This window comes from Apium graveolens, chromosome 3 (genome assembly GCF_009905375.1).
Source record: "Apium graveolens cultivar Ventura chromosome 3, ASM990537v1, whole genome shotgun sequence".
NCBI lineage: Eukaryota > Viridiplantae > Streptophyta > Magnoliopsida > Apiales > Apiaceae > Apium > Apium graveolens.
In genome coordinates, this window is record NC_133649.1 from 135,987,207 (window position 1) to 136,008,046 (window position 20,840).

Consider the following 20,840-nt stretch of genomic DNA (forward strand, 5'->3'; position numbering starts at 1 on the left):
TGCATCAACTTCCAGAATACCTGCTACCTTGCCTGATGTCATCCTCTGAGTTGGGTTCTGATGCTCATTTGCAGCCATCGTCTCGATAAGATTGTACGCCTCAGTATAGCTTTTAGCCCATAAGGCGCCTCCAGCTGCTGCATCGAGCATGGGCCGAGATTGGGCCCCCAAACCATTATAAAAACCCCGAGCCTGTGTTTTTTTTATGAGTGTGTAAGGCCAGTGATTACCATCCAATCCGGCATTCCATGATGTGGACATTTTCTCAACATTTCCTTGTAGCGTTCCCAAGCCTCGCACATAGATTCTGTAGGTTGCTGCGCAAACTGAGTAAGAGCACTCCTCATAGCAGCAGTTTTTGCCATTGGATAAAACTTCACCAGAAACTTTTGCGCAAGATCTTGCCACGTAGTGATTGACCCAGCTGGTTCAGAATGTAACCAGTCTTTAGCTTTATCCCTCAGTGAGAATGGGAAAAGCCGCAACTTGATAGCCTCATCAGTCACGCCATTATACTTAAAAGTGTTGCAGATCTCGACAAAATTCCTTATGTGCATGTTGGGGTCTTCAGTTGCCGCTCCTCCAAAAGAAACAGAATTCTGCACCATCTGAATAGTGCCCGGCTTGATTTCAAAGGTGTTAGCTTGAATAGCCGGATGAAGGATGCTTGACTGAATGTCATCAATTTTAGGCCGAGAAAAATCCATAAGAGCTGGATCAGCTTGAACAATACGATCTCCCATGTTTACTGGTTCTTTCTGCTCAGTTCCGGAATCCGAATCCTCAAAATCTAACTTCTCCGGTGTATCAAGAACTTCGTCTTTCTCCTCAGCTGTATCTAAGGTCCTCTTGCGAGCACGAGAACGAGTTTGCATAAACGTTTGCTAAAGTACCTGAAACACAACCGAAAAGAGTAATTAACTACTACGTCCTAATCACTGAGTCCTAATGACCAATGATGGTAAGTACATAAACTAAACAAATACGCCGAGTCCCCGGCAGCGGCGCCAAAAACTTGTTAGGGCGAAATCACGCACTAATATTCACGCAAGTATACGCGTTCGCAAGTAATATAGAATACTTTCTAGTTCGTTCCCTCAGAGACTCAGACTAATTTATTGTCTAATTTAACTCACTCACCAATGTATGACTACTTCTCAATGTTAAGATAATAACACTTAAAATTGTTGATTAAATATTAACTATAATTAACTACTTAATTAACCACTTAACTAACACTTCAATTTATCAATAATAAAACACTCATGAGATCACAACTTCATTATTACTTCCTTCTATAGCCATAGTTATTACCTTTAGCATGTGACAGTGATGATATTAATCGAATAACACGAAACTGATAAAAGCCAACTTTCATTGTACTAATACCATTCTACCAAACATCCACAATTAAGATAGAAGTTGAATAGTCATCAATTATGTTGAGTTCCTATATGTCTACAGAAATTGACAACACAACGATTTAAGCACAAGTTATTCCTTTTTGATTACATAGGGCAAATAAAACTGTTAGAGTTACCCACTAATCATGCACAACGTACATGAACCTATGCTAGCATGGCAAGTTCTAAATCTCAAGATCCACCGTCACTTCACAAGAGATTAACACCCTATCTTATATGTTCGCGACGCACATAAGACGAATACGCACAACCAATACTAGATATCATGCAATCATCACATACTAAAGTATTAAACAATTAACTAAAGAATTCCATAATAAATCCGTTGCAACCCCATGATCACGATTAGCCCATAATAGAACTTATCGCCATCATGGGTTCATATGAAATCATGATAAACAAACACAAGAAAATAATAACTAAACTGATTATATTAAAATAGAGTACGTCACAAGAGTAAATAAGTCAAAGCAAGAAAACTAGCATCCAACGTTACAACGAAACAAGAATCACAAGAATATATGCTTCCTCTTCACTGTAGTGTGCTAAATCGGTCTTGTTCCTTATCTCCTTCGCTTCTTGCAAAAACACAATCTAAAACATAATCTCCGTTAATACTCTATGAAAACGTCTCAAATATACCTATATAATAGTCCCATAAAACTCAGATTACATAGAAGTTGGAAGCCAAACAGAAGTAGAAGTCTAAAATAATATATCTTTTTCCCCGACCCTGCGCGGCCGCTCAGCATTTCTGCGCGGGCGCGCAAGGCTGCTGCGCGGCCGCTCAGCATTGTTGCGCGGGCGCGCAGGACCCTACTGGAAAATTTCCAGGTTTGCTCCGTTTCTTCGCCGTAATCTACCCGTTCTTTTCCTCTCGCAATAGTGAACACATGCCAAGGCTTATTCTTGATGATTCCTCCTCCGAAATGCAACTAATACCCTGAAATGCATAAACACTAGAAAAACGCATCAAATACACAAAATACTTGATTTCAAGACACCAATTTAAGCCATTTTAAGACGTTCTAAGTGGTATAAAATGCCACTTATCAATACACTTCAGGGATGAAAATCGGTTGATTTACAGGAGAGGATCTCGATTAAACAAAAGAAGATATGCTTGGAGAGTTGTACAGCTAAAGGACTACAGTAGATAATCTCTGATTGATGTATTTTAGGAAATAGAACATATCACATCAATTAGGAGATATCTTGTAACTGTGTAGTATATAAACACAGATTAGGGTTTACACTATATGTGTTATCATTCATGAGAATATTATTCATTGTAACCCTAGCAGCTCTTAATGATATCATACATCTCTGAGAAAGTAGATTAAACCTACTATAACAGAGTTTGATATATTGAATAAACTTGTTTTCTGTTACATACTTGTGTTTATAATCGAATTGATTGTAGATACTATATTCAACCCCCTTCTATAGTATCATTGAGGCCTAACAAGTGGTATTAGAGCCAATCTGTTAAGCTTACAAACAGTTAAGATCCAAATAAACAATCAATCATATATGATCAATCAAAAACACAAGACCCTCAAGAACCTGCAAAGGTTCAACCCATTCAAAACACCAGTAGATATGAAACCATCAGGGTTCCTATGCTCAGGGTGTCTGAGTACCCTGTATGGAGTGTGAAGATGGCCATGTTTCTGGAAGCTACAGATCCAGAATATTTAGACAGAATTTATGATGATCCACACAAGCCCACAAAGCTTTCTGTTGCAGTTGGGAATGAGCCACAGAAGATGATTCCCAAAGAATAGAGAGAACTCACCACTGAAGACATCTCTTCACTAGGCAAGGATGCAAAAGTAAGACACTTGATTCATAGTGCACTTGACAATGTCATGTCAAAAAGGGTGATTGGATGCAAGACTACAAAAGAAATCTGGGATGCATTGGAAGTGAGATGTCAAGGAACCAATGCCATCAAAAAGAACAGGAAGATAATACTCACATAGGAGTATGAGCACTTTGACTCAAAATCTGATGAGTCACTATCTGATACATATGACAGATTCACAAAGCTGTTGAATGATCTGTCACTAGTGGATAAGGAATATGATCCAGAAGATTCAAATCTGAAATTCCTACTAGCTCTTCCTGAAAAGTGGGATTTGAAAGCTACTACAATAAGAGACAACTATGAACTTGTTGATATGTCTCTTGAAAAAATCTATGGGATGCTCAAGACTCATAAACTTGAGATGGAGCAAAGAAAGAAGAGGCATGGAGGGAAGTCTAAGACAGTTGCTTTAAAGACTGAATAAAAGCCCATGGTCTCTAGGAAGGCAAAAGGAAAGGCTCTCATCATATAGTCTGATTCAGAGTCATCAGATTCTGATGATGATGATTCAGAACCTGAAAATTTATCTGAAGTGGATGTTGATGCAGAGATGATACAACTGTGTGCTCTTATGGTGAAGGGTATCATAAAGATAGCCTACAAGAAATTCAAAAAGGGTAAGAAGTTTTCCAGGATAGGTGGAAGTTCTGACAGGAAAGGGTTCAGAAAGACTGAAGGCAAAGGAGGAAAGTCTGACATAGGAGATAACTCAAATGTCAAATGCTACAATTATGGTGAAAGAGGCCACATCTCTCCTGATTGCAAGAAAGGAAAAGGTGATAAAGGCCAGGCACTTATCACAAAGAAGAAAAACTGGGCAGACACTTCAGAATCTGAAGAAGAGGTGAACTATGCCTTAATGGCAAATGCTGATAGCAGTTCTGATGCTGCTGAACTAAAGGTACCTCTATCAACTTTTGCTTTTGATACAGAAGATACTACTGAGTTGAGACTATTTCTGAAAACCATTTATATTAGCTATAGATATCAGACTTTAGAGAATGAAAGATTAAAATCTGAAAATCTAAAGTACAAAAACAGAAATAGCTATCTTGAAGAAGAGTTACTCAAGATAAACACTATGCAGACAGAGAGATAATGATGTGTATGTTAAGAATGAATTGCTTAAACAGAATGATTATCTAAAAACTGAATTAGAAAAAGAAAGAGAAATTATCAGGACTTGGACTAACTTTAGGCAGAACAACTCAGAATTTTCTAAGTAGTGGAAACTGGAAAGAGGGGTTAGGTTATAAAGATGGTAAAAGTGTTAAATTTGTTGCAAAAACTGTTGTGTCTGATTCTGAAGAGATGAAAGACTCTAAAACAGAAGTCAAAGAAAAGTCAACTTCTGACAAATTAAAACAGGATAAACCAGCTTTGGTAAACATGGGCTTAATGACAAAGAAGTAGCTTAAGTATAAGCTGAAAGAGATTAAAAATATGAACAAGGTAAAGGAAGCGAGGAAAAATAGGAATGGAAAGGAAGGTGTGAATAAAAGTAATAATTATTTGCATGTTCCTAATGCTCCTAGAAAGAAATGCTATAATTGTGGAAACTCTAACCATCTTGCTTCTTTTGCAGGAAAAATAAAGATATAAACTTTTTACCTCCTAGATCAGGAGTTAAGAGTCAGTCTTTTAGGTTTAAACCACAAAATCCTTATTTTCATTGTGGTAGTTTATGGCATTCTATTTATACTTGTAAGGAATATCATAGTTTGTACTATGATTATTATGAAATAAAACCTTATTTAAAGAAAATTAGTGTAATTCCTTCTACTGTAAATTCTGATGCAAAGTCTGATATAAAGTCTGATAAAAAGCATGTTAGCATAAACTCTAAAACTAAATCCGCTACAAATGCTAACAAACTTAACAAGGCCAAAGGATCCAAGCACGTCTGGGTCCTTAAAACTAACCATTAGTGGTCTTTGTGATTGCAGGTCAACAAGAAAAACATCTTGGTTCTGGACAGTGGATGTTGAGGACATATGACTGGAAATAAAGCCCTGCTATCAGACTTTGTGGAGAAAGCTGGCCCAGGAGTTTCTTATGGAGATGGCAACATTAGAAAGACTCTGGGATATGGCAATATCAATCTTGGGAATGTCATAATTGAAACAGTAACTCTTGTCTCAGGACTTAAACATAATCTGCTAGGTGTGAGTCAAATCTGTGACAGAGGTTATCATGTGGATTTCTTTGAAGAATATTGTGAAGTTGTAAGTAAATATACAGGCAAAGTGGTTCCGAAAGGTTACATACATGGTAACATATATGAAGCCAGACTTTCAACAAATTCTGATGGTTCTACAATCTGTCTGTTAAGCAGAGCATCAATTGAAGAAAGTTGGAATTGGCACAAGAGGCTCTCTCATTTAAATTTCAACAACATAAATGAGCTAGTAAAGAAAGATCTTGTGAGAGGACTGCCAAAATCAATATTTGCTCATGATGGTCTTTGTGACTCATGTCAAAAGGCAAAACAAATAAAATCTTCAATCAAGAGCAAAACTGAATCCTCAATTCTTGAGCCTTATCACTTACTGCATGTTGATCTATTTGGTCCAGTCAATGTCATGTCTATTGCAAAGAAGAAATATGTTATAGTTATAGTGGATGAGTTCACAAGATACACTTGGGTGTATTTCTTGCATAAGAAGAATGAAACGGCATCTACTCTAAATGATCATGCCAGACAGCTGAATAAGTTAGTCAAAGATTCTGTTAAAATAATAAGAAGTGATAATGGCACTGAGTTCAAGAATTCAATCATGGAAGAGTTCTGCAAAGAGCAAGGAATAAAGCAGGAATTTTCTGCACCTGGAACTGCACAGTAGAATGGATTTGTAGAAAGAAAGAACAAGACTCTTATTGAAGCTGCACGAACTATGCTTGATGAAGCAAAGTTACCAACCTATTTTTGGGCTAAAGCTGTGCAGACTGCTTGTTTTACACAGAATGTTACACCCATAAACAAGCATGGAAAAACACCATATGAGATGGTGAAAAAAAAGAAGCCAAATCTCAAATACTTTCATGTATTTGGATGCAAGTGTTTTATTCTTAAGACTCATCCTGAACAGCTGTCAAAATTTGATCTAAAAGCTGATGAAGGAATTTTTATTGGATATCCACTTTCCACAAAAGCCTTCAGAGTCTACAATTTAAGAACAAGGGTTGTCATGGAATCTATCAATGTATCTTTTGATGATAAAAAGATTACTGGACTTGAAGATTTCAAAGATCATGATCAGTTGAGATTTGAAAATGAAGATGTAAATTCTTATTCTGTAAATTCTGATGACCTAAATCCTGATTCTGTAAGTTCTGACGGGTTAAATTCTGATGTCATTGAAATTGTGGTAACTGCTCCAAAGGAAAATGCACCTGTTCAAGGGGAGCAAGTTGATGATCATACCACATCTCAAGGCTCTCAAGAAGCATCAGAACTAGTCACTGGCTCTTCAAGTTCTGGTTCATCATATTCTGATGAGCCAAATTTTGAAAATTCTGGAAACTCTAATTCTTCAATTCCTGAAGGATCCAACTCAAATGCAGGAATCTCAAAGAGCATAACTTTAGGGGGAGCATCAGAAAATGTTGATGGAGATAGCATGGATCATGGGGAGGATCCAGTTCTAGAGATCAACTTTCATTTACAAGGAAGTGGACTAAATCACACATACTTGACTTAATAATTGGAGATCCTGAAGCAGGTGTCAGAACTAGAACAGGAACAATAAATGAATGTCTCTATCATTCCTTTCTATCTCAGACTGAACCAAAAAAAGTGGAAGAAGCTCTTCAAGATGCTGATTAGGTGCAAGCAATGCAGGAAGAGTTAAATGAATTTGAAAGAAATAAAGTATGGACCCTAGTACCAAGACCAAAGGACAGATCAATTGTCGGTACAAAATGGGTGTTTAGAAATAAAACTGAAAGTGATGGCATAATTACAAGAAACAAAGAAAGGTTGGCTGCTAAAGGTTACTCTTAACAAGAGGGTATTGACTATGATGAAACATTTGCTCCAGTTGCTAGATTGGAAGCCATAAGAATCTTTTTGGCTTATGCTGCTCACAAGAAGTTTAAAGTCTTTAAAATGGATGTGAAAAGTACTTTTTTCAATGGAGAATTGAAAAAAGATATAACGACTCGTGTATTTTTATTTTATTTCTAATATTTGGAAGTGTAATAAAGGTTTAAATAATTAAATAAAATGTGTATAATGGTTTTTGGCAGCAGTATTGATTGTACTTAATTAATTATGATTTGTTGATATGTGGAATTGAATTGTGTAATTTATTAGTGAGTTATATGATTTTATTTCGCTTGTAAAAGTGATTTTATTGTAATTTTAATTCCATAAATATTTGGGTTGTCTTTAAAATTGGTTTTCTAATTTTATAATTTCAATAATTTTTTTAGGACTTTATAAAATTGAGAAATCTATATTTCGTTAATTATTTATTTTTAAATGATTTTATGAGTGTGTTAAATGCTAAAAATCCATATTTAATTATGGGAATCTTTAAAAATGATGAAACTTATATTTTATTAAATTAGTATTATTCTGAGAATTTTAAAATTATTTTGGAAATTTTCGGAAGTCGTTTCAACCGCGCGTTGATTCGTTTAATTGTTAAAAGCGGGTATAAATTGTGTTTCAGAAATTATTTTAAAATTACAAAAATTATGTTTTTATTTAGTTCGGGATATTTATAAGGTTTTAAAACTAATTTGGTTCTATTCCGATCAAAATTAATTCGTATCACGGCACGTCAGAAGGTTAAAATAACGTGTATTCGGGTTTTTAGTCGGGAAAAACAAGACACGTGTCCTATCAATTGGACACGCGGCTTGTAATTGGCATAGCAGTATGGTGACTCATTTTCCTTGGGAAAACATCACTCTCTCGATCTCTCTTACCCTCTCATGTTGCTCTCTCTCTTCCCCTTACTTCTCTTTCTCCCTTCCCGTTTCTTTCTCCCGTCTTTTCTTTTCTTTTCTTTTTCCGGCGTCTCTCTCTCCGGTTCCCTATTTCTTCGTTTCTGTTGCCGCCACCGCCGTGTTGTCTCCGGTGAGTTTCCGGCCGGCTGGTGTCGATCGGTTCTCTGGTTCCTTGATTGTTACTTATGTAATTGTATATATATATATACATATATACGTGTGTGTTATTGTGTGTGTGAGCTTGTGTGTGTGTTGCGCAGTGGCGCGTGTGTGACACCGCTTTGCAGTGTTGCGTGACTGTATTTTGGTTGGGCTTGGTTCTGTTGGGCCTTCTCTGTTGGGCCTTCTGTGGGCCGTTTGTGTTGTTGGATTGGACTGTTGTAGAATTTTGTTAATTTAAATTCCTTTTCTTGCAGGGGTTTATTGATTATTTTCGTGATATTAAATTGTTCGTACCAAAACTGATTTTTATAATTAATCGGTGAAGTTTCGCGTTGGAAACCCGAGAATTTATCGGGTACCCGCGAAATTTTGCCGCCGTCCGCGATGACTTTTACGAGCGGACGGTGGACGGTGATGACGATGTTCGGAGTCCTAAATTTTATAAATAAATAAAAAATGATTTGCGTAAAATATTTTCGGACTTAAATAATTAATTATATTATGAATTGTGTTGTGGTGCAAGTTGTATGAAAATGGTGGATTTGATATTATAAATTATTGTGATTGTTGACGTCGATTGTAATCGACGGGTAGTCTTATAAATAAATAAGATGCTTTCAAAATTTCCTAAAAATATATATTCGAAAATGTACATAATTATATTCTATATATTACCCCTAACAATATTTCCGACGACGTGACTATGTTCGTGTGTATAGTAATAATACAGTCGGGTTATCGGATTGAGTTGTTAGAATTTGAGGATATCAAGCATGTCGGTGTAACTGATTAGGGTATTCTGTATTTGTAGATTCTGAGCGAGTTTTCCCAGGATTAAAGTCAGCGTGAAAGCTACTTAGGGTTTTGTAAAGCGTTGCAAGGCAAGTACCCCTGACCATTCTTTTATGGTTCAGTACGTATGAATAGCTAAATGTTTTATTCTCGTAATGCAACAGAAACATTTTAAGTTACATATCCCCTGTAGTTATAAATCACTGTTTTCAAATTATTTTGGGGAAAAGTAACTTCGCAAGGTACCTATCTCGAATGAAATGATTTGCGAACTGGATTTTATATGTGTGCTGGTTAAATAAATGATTTTGAAAATGAGATAGGTACAAGTGTTTTGAAAACTGGATAAAACGGTTAGATATGGGATACATTGGGGCTAAAGTAGGCCTATTGAGTTAGCGTAAGAGGCTAATTCGGTCGCGCGCACTATAAAACCGATTAGTCCAGCAGATCAGAGACCTAGCTAGTCTCTGAGTTCCGGAACAGATAAATGAGTTGGCAGTTGGAGCCATAAATGAGATGGCAGTTAGAGCCGTCTGGTATTGATAGCCTGATCAGCTGTCTTCACATATCCATTACGTATCTGATTGGGTTTTGTGCTTCCCGTAAGGGTACGGGTAGTTGATACAGTGATTTTATAAGAATGACTAGTATGCTAAAATTGGACTCTGGTTTTTTTTACAGCACACTGCTACGTTGTTTTAATGAAGCATGCTAGTTAGCGATATCCAGTTTTTTTCTCTGATTTTGTTGCATAATGATGCTATCATGATTACAGTTTTGTTCCTATTATTGTTGCATTACTGTTTTATTCTGTTATTCATATTTTGGTACCGCTGAGCGATTATGCTCACCCTTGCAAACTGTTATGTATATTTCGCAGATGCCTAGAAGATCAGTCAGACCGACCTATGTTCCCGCCCCTACTGGACCCGGCTCCTCTGAGGTAGTTTGTATCAGGCCATTAGGTCTGAGGAGTTGCTGAATAAAGTTAGTGTGTCTTAGATGTTGAATAAAAAAAAGTTTGTAATAATGAGAACCTGAATTATACTTGAACCTAGATCGGATCTTGGTTCAGGGTCAAGTTAGTATATTTTAATAATAATTCCGTTGTTTATATTTTTGGTAATTATGTTTAGTGACGTCAACTCCTGACCCCGGGGTTGAGGCCGTCACAGTTGGTATCAGAGCTACAGGTTCAAGTCCCTGATTCAGGTTAGGGATTGTGTCAAGTAGGTGATAACGTGAGTCTTTAAGTGTGAGTCAGCAACTCATATAGAGGAGCAAACCTTTAGAGTCAGTCGAGGGTTCCGACGGCGTTACCCTGGAATCTATTAAATGTTTTGATAGAATTGCCTTGACCTGGTTGTGTCTTGCCTGTATACCTATTATGTTGACAGTGGCCTATTGCGATTTCAAGTTCTCCATCTCGGGAGAATCCTTCTGATTCAGATAGCTCAAATTCTGAGAGACCCCCTGATGCTGTTATTGAGGAGACCCCTATGCCTCCTCCCTCAGTTCCTTCTTTTGTGCCTCGAGACATCCCTGGATCTGGTCCTCGTCCCCATTGGGTACGTAGGTCTGTGTCTGCTGTCAGGGATTTCCCTCCCGGCTGCGGTCCCAGTTCTTTCATGATGAGACCTCCAGTACCTCATATGGCCCCTAGTGGTACTTCTTCACCGATCCCTTACCATATTCATAGGGCGGTGAATACTTCCTTTATCAGAGACCAGAGTCCGGAGTTTGCTGCCCAGTTGGACCAGGTACCTATTGCACCATTTCAGGGTATTTCTGCCCCTTCCCCTGAGGTGTGAGCCCGTGTGCGAGCATTGACCCAGATGGCGGTAGAGAGGGCTAGATCTGTTGACCATTTCATTAGCTCAGAGTTCACAGTGGTGCAGTATCAGGACCTAGTGAACTGGCTAGTGTTTGAGCTAGGTTCCATTGGTGGCAGTGGTAGTGGCTAGACAGAGTTGCAGCAGAGAGATGCAGAGCTCAGAGTGAATTCTAGGAGTTCTGTGGTTGTTTTCTTTGTATATGTACATTATGCTGTGATAGTTTGTAGTAGGCAAGGCTGTTATGACAGCCAATTTTTGGCGTGTATTCGGATGGTTCTTTTTAGTTGGATTTCCAGTTGTACTAGTTGGATTCTGTTGGTTATTGTATTTCAGCTGCTTTATCTTATTGTTCGGTTTTTTTTTTATATATTGTGCGTTGCTATTATTGTTGTTATTATTATTGTTGTTTCTGTTGCTGGCATTTTTAGATTATAATCATTCACCAGGATGGATCCAATTATAATGGGGATGAGAATATTGTCTTAGTGGCAACGCTCTCCTGATGCATAAATATAAACTGCCGGAGAAATCCATTTTCTTATATATGATTGTTATGTTTCAGGAGATGCCACCAAAGAGAAATTCTCAGCCCAATAACGGACCTGCTGGGGATCCTTCCATGAGTGACATGATGAACTTGTTGCGTCAGCAGTCTGTACAGCTGGCCCAACAGCAACAACAATTCCAGCAGCAACAGCAACAATTGCAACAACAACAACAACAACAACAGCTCATACAACAACAACAACAGCAAATCCAACAGCAGCAACTACAAATCCAGCAGCAGCATGAGATAAGAGGGGCAAATCAGGATGTTAGTTTTAAGTCTTTTCAAGCAGTGAAGCCCCAGAGTTTAAGGGAGAGGTAGATCCTGTTGCTGCCAGGATATGGTTAAAAGAGATGGAAAAGGCGTTTGCGCTCACCAAGGTGAGTGAGAATTTAAAGACTGATTATGCTAGTTATTTTCTAAGGAATGATTCGAATTATTGGTGGGAGTCTACGAGAGCCCTAGAAGGAGAAGGTCCAGTTCCATTGACCAGATTTACAGAGTTGTTTTTGGAGAAATACTTTCCAGATTATCTCCATAGTCAAATGGAAGTGGAATTTTTGGAACTGAAACAAGGGGATAAAAGTGTCACGGAATATGAAGCAAAGTTTACGGAGTTGGCCCGTATAGCACCAGAATATGTGAATTCAGAAGCTCAACGAGCGAAGCGGTTTCAGCAAGGGTTGAAGCCAGAAATAAGGAGTGGAGTTGTAGCCTTACAACTCAAGACATATACTTCGGTAGTTCAGGTTGCCCTAGTGATAGAAAGTGATCATAAATTAGCTGCAAAAGAGCAGGGTGAGAAGAAAAGAAAACTTTAAAGTGGACCCGCTAGATCAGAATCAGGAATAGCGAGTCAGAAGTTTCAGCGTTGGTTTGGAAGGAATAAGAATAAGAGGTTCAAGAGGCAGGATGTTCCTCAGGCGAAGCCCGGTACAACATCAGTTAACTCTACCTCGACGAGAATGAGTAAGCCAGTGACTGATTGTAAGATGTGTGGGAAAAAGCATAATGGACAGTGCCGAGAGAATGTTAATTATTTTAAGTGTGGACAGAAAGGTCACTATTCCACGGAATGTAAGTCTGAGATTCAAGGAATTACTTGTTTAGTTGCGGCAAAGTGGGACACATAGCTAGGAATTGCAAGTCAGTGACCCAAGGTAATGGGGGAAGGAGTGTGTCTCAAGGACCGGCAACCAGTACTGCTAGAGCTAGGACTTTTAAGATGACCCAGAAGTCTCCAGTTCATGACTCTGATGTGGTTGCAGGTACGCTTACTCTTAATTCTGTACTTGTTAACGTTTTGTTTGATTCAGGAGCGTCCAAATCTTTTATATCTGTGAATTGTGTGAATAAAATGCAATTGATGTTAGAAGACGTAGATGAACCTCTAACCATAGAAGTGGCTAATAAAGATAAAGTGCTTGTAAAACAATTTTGTCCTAGTTGTTCCCTAGAAATTTCAGGGTATATGTTTCCTGTTAATTTAATACCCTTCGAGTTGGGAGACTTTGATATCATTTTAGGTATGGATTAGTTGTCTCGATATAGGGCAAATATTGATTGTAAGAAAAAGAGAGTTGTTATGTACACCCCAGATAATAAAAGGATCAGTTACCAAGGGCAGAGGCAAGATAGGAAGTTCCTCTCAGTGATGCAAGCAAGAAGATTGCTGAGGCAAGGATGTGAAGCGTATTTGGCTTATATGGTGGATACGAAAAAAAGACCCCTATTTTGAATGAGATCCCTATAGTAAGAGAATTCCCTGATGTTTTCCGGAAGAATTACCAGGATTGCCACCTGATCGAGAGATAGAGTTTTCTATTGATTTGATACCTGGAGCTGAACCAGTTTCTAAGGCTCCATACAAGATGGCCCCGATGGAAATGAAAGAATTGGCTAAATAACTTCAGGAATTATTGGATAAAGGAGTTATTCGTCCCAGTGTTTCCCCGTGGGGTGCTCCAGTGCTATTTGTAAAGAAAAAGGATGGAAGTATGAGATTATGTATTGATTACAGAGGGCTGAACAAGTTGACGATAAAGAATAAGTATCATTTGCCGCGAATCGATGATTTGTTTGATCAGCTTAAGGGAGCATGTTACTTTTCAAAGATTGACTTAAGATCTGGCTACCACCAATTGAAGATAAAGCCCGAGAATATCCCCAAGACTGCATTTAGAACAAGGTATGGCCATTACGAGTTTCTAGTAATGTCGTTTGGATTGACGAATGCGCATGCGGCTTTCATGGATTTGATGAATATGGTATATAAGGAGTATTTGGATAAGTTTGTTATTGTATTTATTGATGACATCCTCATATATTTGAAGAATCCAGAAGATCACGCGGTGCATCTGCAGATTGCCCTTCAGAAGTTAAAAGAAAAGCAATTGTATGCTAAGTTTTCTAAGTGTGAGTTTTGGCTGACGGAAGTACAGTTTCTTGGACATGTGGTGAGTAGGGAAGGTATCAAAGTAGACCCGGTAAAGATCGAAGCTGTATCAAAGTGGGAGCAACCGAAGACACCAACGGAAATAAGAAGTTTTCTTGGATTAGCAGGATATTATCGAAGGTTTGTAAAAGATTTCTCGAAGATTGCATCCCCACTAACTAAGTTGACCAGGAAGAATGAGAAGTTTATTTGGACGGAAAAGTGTGAAGAGAGTTTCTAGGAGTTAAAACGAAGATTAGTGACGGCTCCAGTGTTAGCATTGCCAGATGAGACGGGAAACTTTATAATTTATAGTGATGCTTCTTTGAAAGGATTGGGATGTGTGCTAATGCAGCATGACAAGGTAATTGCGTATGCCTCCAGACGGCTAAAGCCTCACGAGCAGAAATATCCAGTTCATGACCTTGAATTGGCGGCTATAGTATTTGCTTTAAAATTATGGCGTCACTACTTATATGGAGAGAAATGTGATATTTACACAGATCATAAGAGCCTGAAGTACATATTTATGTAGAAAGATCTGAACATGAGACAGAGAAGGTGGTTGGAGTTGATTAAGGATTACGATTGTTCGATTAATTATCACCCAGGTAAAGCCAATGTAGTGGTTGATGCCTTGAGTAGGAAGGAAAGGCTGAATATGGTTAAGATTGTGGAAGAGTTGGCACGAGACTTGGAAAGAATGGAAATTGAAGTTCGAGTACCTAATGAAAGTCAGGAGCAACTATATGAAGTTACTTTCCAGCTAGCATTGATGGAAAAGATCAAAAGGTGTTAAGAAGGAGTTATGGAACAAGAGTTGGATATTTTGACAGGAGAAGAGTTATGTACTCAAAAAGATAGTCAAGGTTTGTATAGATTTTCGTCCAGAGTTTGGATTCCTAATGTAACGGAATTGAAGAACGAAGTATTGCAGGAAGCTCATAATTCTAGGTTTTCTATCCACCCTGGTAGTACCAATATGTACCAGGATTTGAAGAAAAAATTTTGGTGGCCAGGAATGAAGAAGGATATTGCCAATTGGGTAAGTAAGTGTCACGTGTGTCAAACGGTGAAAGCAGAGCATCAACGACCGAGTGGATTGTTACAACCTTTGGAGATTCCCCAGTGGAAATGGGAAGAGATTGCTATGGATTTTGTAGTGGGATTGCCAAAGATGAGAGCAAATCACGATGCTATTTGGGTAATCATTGATAGATTGACTAAGTCGACGCATTTCCTTCCGATTAATGAAAGGTATTCATTGGAAAGGCTAGTTAAGTTATACTTGGATGAGATAGTTACCAAACATGGAGTTCCTATTTCTATAGTGTCGGATCGAGACCCGAGATTTAATTCCAGGTTCTGGACTAAATTCCAAGAGTGCCTAGGAATGAAATTGAATATGAGCACCACTTATCATCCTCAGACGGATGGCCAAAGTGAGAGAATGATTTAAACCATAGAGGATAGGTTGAGAGTTTGTGTTCTAGATTTTAAGGGTAATTGGGATGAACACCTACCTTTGATTGAGTTCTCATATAATAACAGCTACCATGCCAGTATAGGGATGCCACCTTACGAAGCTTTGTATGGACGAAAGTGTAGATCACCATTGTACTGGGATGAGGTAGGAGAAAAGAAAGTGTTAGGCCCTGAGTTGGGTCAGCAGACCAAAGATGCCATAGTGTTGATTCGAAAAAGTTTGGAAGCAGCTCGAGATAGACAAAGAAAATACGTAGATTTGCATAGGAAAGATATGGACTTTGAGATAGGAGCTCTGGTGTTACTAAAAGTATCACCTTGGAAAGGGTTAGTACGATTTGGTCAGAAGGGTAAACTTAGCTCTAGATTTATAGGACCCTTTGAGGTTTTGAAGAAAGTGGGAAAGGTCGCTTATGAGATAGCGTTACCACCACAGTGGCAGCACATTCATAATGTGTTCCACGTGTCTATGTTGAATCCCTATATCCCTAATTCGAATCAAGTCATAGAATACGAACCGATTGAGCTTCAACCAGATTTGTCTTACGTGGAACAACCGGTCCAAATCCTAGACCGTAAGGAACGAGTCCTTAGGAATAAGTCAATTCCTATAGTAAAAGTTTTGTGGAGAAATCCTCGAGTAGAAGAGTCTACTTGGGAATTAGAGTCAGACATGTTTGATAAATATCCTCATTTATTTAGTTGAGTTAGATTCTGGGGACAAAATCTTTTTAAGGGGGAAAGGATATAACGACTCGTGTATTTTTATTTTATTTCTAATATTTGGAAGTGTAATAAAGGTTTAAATAATTAAATAAAATGTGTATTATGGTTTTTGGCAGCAGTATTGATTGTACTTAATTAATTATGATTTGTTGATATGTGGAATTGAATTGTGTGATTTATTAGTGAGTTATATGATTTTATTTCGCTTGTAAAAGTGATTTTATTGTAATTTTAATTCCATAAATATTTGTGTTGTCTTTAAAATTGGTTTTCTAATTTTATAATTTAAATAATTTTTTTAGGACTTTATAAAATTGAGAAATCAATATTTCGTTAATTATTTATTTTTAAATGATTTTATGAGTGTGTTAAATGCTAAAAATCCATATTTAATTATGGGAATCTTTAAAAAGGATGAAACTTATATTTTATTAAATTATTATTATTCTGAGAATTTTAAAATTATTTTGGAAATTTTCGGAAGTCGTTTCAACCGCGCGTTGATTCGTTTAATTGTTAAAAGCAGGTATAAATTGTGTTTCAAAAATTATTTTAAAATTACAAAAATTATATTTTTATTTAGTTCGGGATATTTATAAGGTTTTAAAACTAATTTGGTTCTATTCCGATCAAAATTAATTCGTATCACGGCACGTCAGAAGGTTAAAATAACGTGTATTCGAGTTTTTAGTCGGGAAAAACAAGACACGTGTCCTATCAATTGGACACGCGGCTTGTAATTGGCATAGCAGTATGGTGACTCATTTTCCTTGGGAAAACATCACTCTCTCGATCTCTCTTACTCTCTCCTGTTGCTCTCTCTCTCTTCCCCTTACTTCTCTCTCTCCCTTCCCGTTTTTTTCTCCCGTCTTTTCTTTTCATTTTCCGGCGTCTCTCTCCGGTTCCCTGTTTCTTCGTTTCTGTTGCCGCCGCCGCCGTGTTGTCTCCGGTGAGTTTCTGGCCGGCTGGTGTCGATCGGTTCTCTGGTTCCTTGATTGTTGCTTCTGTAATTGTATATATATACATATATACGTGTGTGTTATTGTGTGTGTGAGCTTGTATGTGTGTTGCGCAGTGGCGCGTGTGTGACAACGCTTTGCAGTGTTGCGTGACTGTATTTTGGTTGGGCTTGGTTCTGTTGGGCCTTCTCTGTTGGGCCTTCTGTGGGCCGTTTGTGTTGTTGGATTGGACTGTTGTAGAATTTTGTTAATTTAAATTCCTTTTCTTGCAGGGGTTTATTGATTATTTTCGTGATATTAAATTGTTCGTACCGAAACTGATTTTTATAATTAATCGGTGAAGTTTCGCGTTGAAAACCCGAGAATTTATCGGGTACCCGCGAAATTTTGCCGCCGTCCGCGATGACTTTTACGAGCGGACGGTGGACGGTGATGACGATGTTCTGAGTCCTAAATTTTATAAATAAATAAAAAATGATTTGCATAAAATATTTTCGGACTTAAATAATTAATTGTATTACGAATTGTGTTGTGGTGCAAGTTGTATGAAAATGGTGGATTTGATATTATAAATTATTGTGATTGTTGACGTTGATTGTAATCGACGGGTAGTCTTATAAATAAATAAGATGCTATCAAAATTTCCTAAAAATATATATTCGAAAATGTACATAATTATATTCTATATATTACCCCTAACAATATTTCCGACGACGTGACTATGTTTGTGTGTATAGTAATAATACAGTCGGGTTATCGGATTGAGTTGTTAGAATTTGAGGATATCAAGCATGTCGGTGTAACTGATTAGGGTATTCTGTATTTGTAGATTCTGAGCGAGTTTTCCCAGGATTAAAGTCAGCGTGAAAGCTACTTAGGGTTTTGTAAAGCGTTGCAAGGCAAGTACCCCTGACCATTCTTTTATGGTTCAGTACGTATGAATAGCTAAATGTTTTATTCTCGTAATGCAACAGAAACATTTTAAGTTACATATCCCCTGTAGTTATAAATCACTGTTTTCAAATTATTTTGGGGAAAAGTAACTTCGCAAGGTACCTATCTCGAATGAAATGATTTGCGAACTGGATTTTATATGTGTGCTGGTTAAATAAATGATTTTGAAAATGAGATAGGTACAAGTGTTTTGAAAACTGGATAAAACGGTTAGATATGGGATACATTGGGGCTAAAGTAGGCCTATTGAGTTAGCGTAAGAGGCTAATTCGGTCGCGCGCACTATAAAACCGATTAGTCCAGCAGATCAGAGACCTAGCTAGTCTCTGAGTTCCGGAACAGATAAATGAGTTGGCAGTTGGAGCCATAAATGAGATGGCAGTTAGAGCCGTCTGGTATTGATAGCCTGATCAGCTGTCTTCACATATCCATTACGTATCTGATTGGGTTTTGTGCTTCCCGTAAGGGTACGGGTAGTTGATACAGTGATTTTATAAGAATGACTAGTATGCTAAAATTGGACTCTGGTTTTTTTACAGCACACTGCTACGTTGTTTTAATGAAGCATGCTAGTTAGCGATATCCAGTTTTTTTCTCTGATTTTGTTGCATAATGATGCTATCATGATTACAGTTTTGTTCCTATTATTGTTGTATTACTGTTTTATTCTGTTATTCATATTTTGGTACCGCTGAGCGATTATGCTCACCCTTGCAAACTGTTATGTATATTTCGCAGATGCCTAGAAGATCAGTCAGACCGACCTATGTTCCCGCCCCTACTGGACCCGGCTCCTCTGAGGTAGTTTGTATCAGGCCATGAGGTCTGAGGAGTTGCTGAATAAAGTTAGTGTGTCTTAGATGTTGAATAAAAAAAAAGTTTGTAATAATGAGAACCTGAATTATACTTGAACCTGGATCGGATCTTGGTTCGGGGTCAAGTTAGTATATTTTAATAATAATTCCGTTGTTTATATTTTTGGTAATTATGTTTAGTGACGTCAACTCCTGACCCCGGGGTTGAGGCCGTCACAAAAGAGATATATGTTGAACAACCTCCAGGCTTTGTAGATCCAAAATTTCCAAATCATGTCTACAGGCTTGACAAAGCACTTTATGGCCTTAAGTGAGCTCCGAGAGCATGGTATGAGACTCTGGCTCAATTCCTTCTGGAAAGTGGATTTCACAGAGGCATAATTAACAAGACCTTATTCTACCTCAACTATGGAAAGGACTTACTTTTGGTACAGATATATGTTGATGATATCATCTTTGGCTCTACAAATACAAAACTTTGTAAAAGATTTCCAAGTTAATGTAGTCAAGATATCAAATGAGTATGATGGGAGAGTTGAGTTATTTTCTGGGACTTCAAGTAAAACAAACTGAAGAAGGTACTTTTATCAGTCAATCCAAGTACACCAGAAATCTACTCAAGAAATTTGGAATACAAGACAGTTCTACTACATCAACTCCCATGGCCACTGCCACCAAGTTAGATAAAGATACTGGAACATCAGTAGATATTACTAACTACAAAGGTATGATTGGCTCTTTACTATATTTAACTGCAAGCAGACCAGATATCATGTATGCTACCTGTCTTTGTGCAAGTTTTCAGGCTGATCCAAGAGAACCTCATCCAATAGCTGTGAAAAAAAAATTCAAGTACCTCAAGGGTATAGCTGATCTAGGATTGTGGTATCCTAGGGAATCAGATTTTAAGCTAATAGGTTACTCGGATGCAGATTTTGCAGGATGCAAAATAGACAGGAAAAGCACTAGTGGAAGCTGCTAATTTCTTGGAGGCATATTGATTTCTTGGTTTAGTAAGAAACAGAAATCAATTTCCACATCAACTGCAGAAGCATAATATATTACTGCAGGAAGCTGTTGTGCACAGATTCCGTGGATGAAGAATCAGTTACTGGACTATGGGTTAGAATTTTCTAAAATACCCATTTACTGTGATAATCAAAGTGCTATTGCTATGACAGGAAATCCAGTTCAACACTCAATGACAAAGCACATCAGCATTAGGTACCATTTCATAAGGGAACATGTGATGGAAGGTACAGTGGAATTGCATTTTATTCCAACAGATCAACAACTAGCAGATATCTTCACAAAACCACTATGTGAAGCTACTTATACAAGACTGGTAAATGAACTTGGAATGGTTTCAGGTTCTTTCTCAAAATATGTTTAGTTTTTGTTCTCATACATCAGACCTTATGATCAGTGTTTATAGATTTTCCTATCTCAATGTAATCTGTGCTTAAATTGTAACATATTAAACACTACTTATTATCTGATGTGATTCTATAAACTCTAAAAGTGTTTTGAATGTTCTGTGACTATTCAATCCAATGAGGATTATCTTGTTAGATGTTGACTTAGTAGTCTTTAACAAACTATGTATCCCATGTTTGAATTAGTTATTTATGTGGAAATCAATAACACAAGCAAATTCTGATTTTGATCTTAATCAAATTTACTTCATGTATCTTATTACCAAGTCACAAACTAGATTATTGCTTTTAATCTGTCAAATTCTGATGTCAGTAAATCTTAAGGATGAACTACATGCTTGATAAGCCTCACTTATCTGAAGAAAATAAAAGAAAAGAAAAAATTGAAATCAAGTACTCCTTTGAGATCTAGAGTAATTTATGTGAAAGGGAAGATCCAAGT

The 20,840-nt window shown here is 37.5% G+C and overlaps 1 non-coding gene across 1 annotated transcript; it reads left to right on the forward strand.

Annotated features, from left to right (window-relative positions):
• The first annotated feature begins 243 nt into the window (after positions 1-243).
• LOC141715673 (small nucleolar RNA R71) lies at positions 244-350 on the forward strand. The gene has a single exon (XR_012572426.1). It is a non-coding gene; the product is annotated as a small nucleolar RNA R71 (small nucleolar RNA).
• Positions 351-20,840: the final 20,490 nt, after the last annotated feature.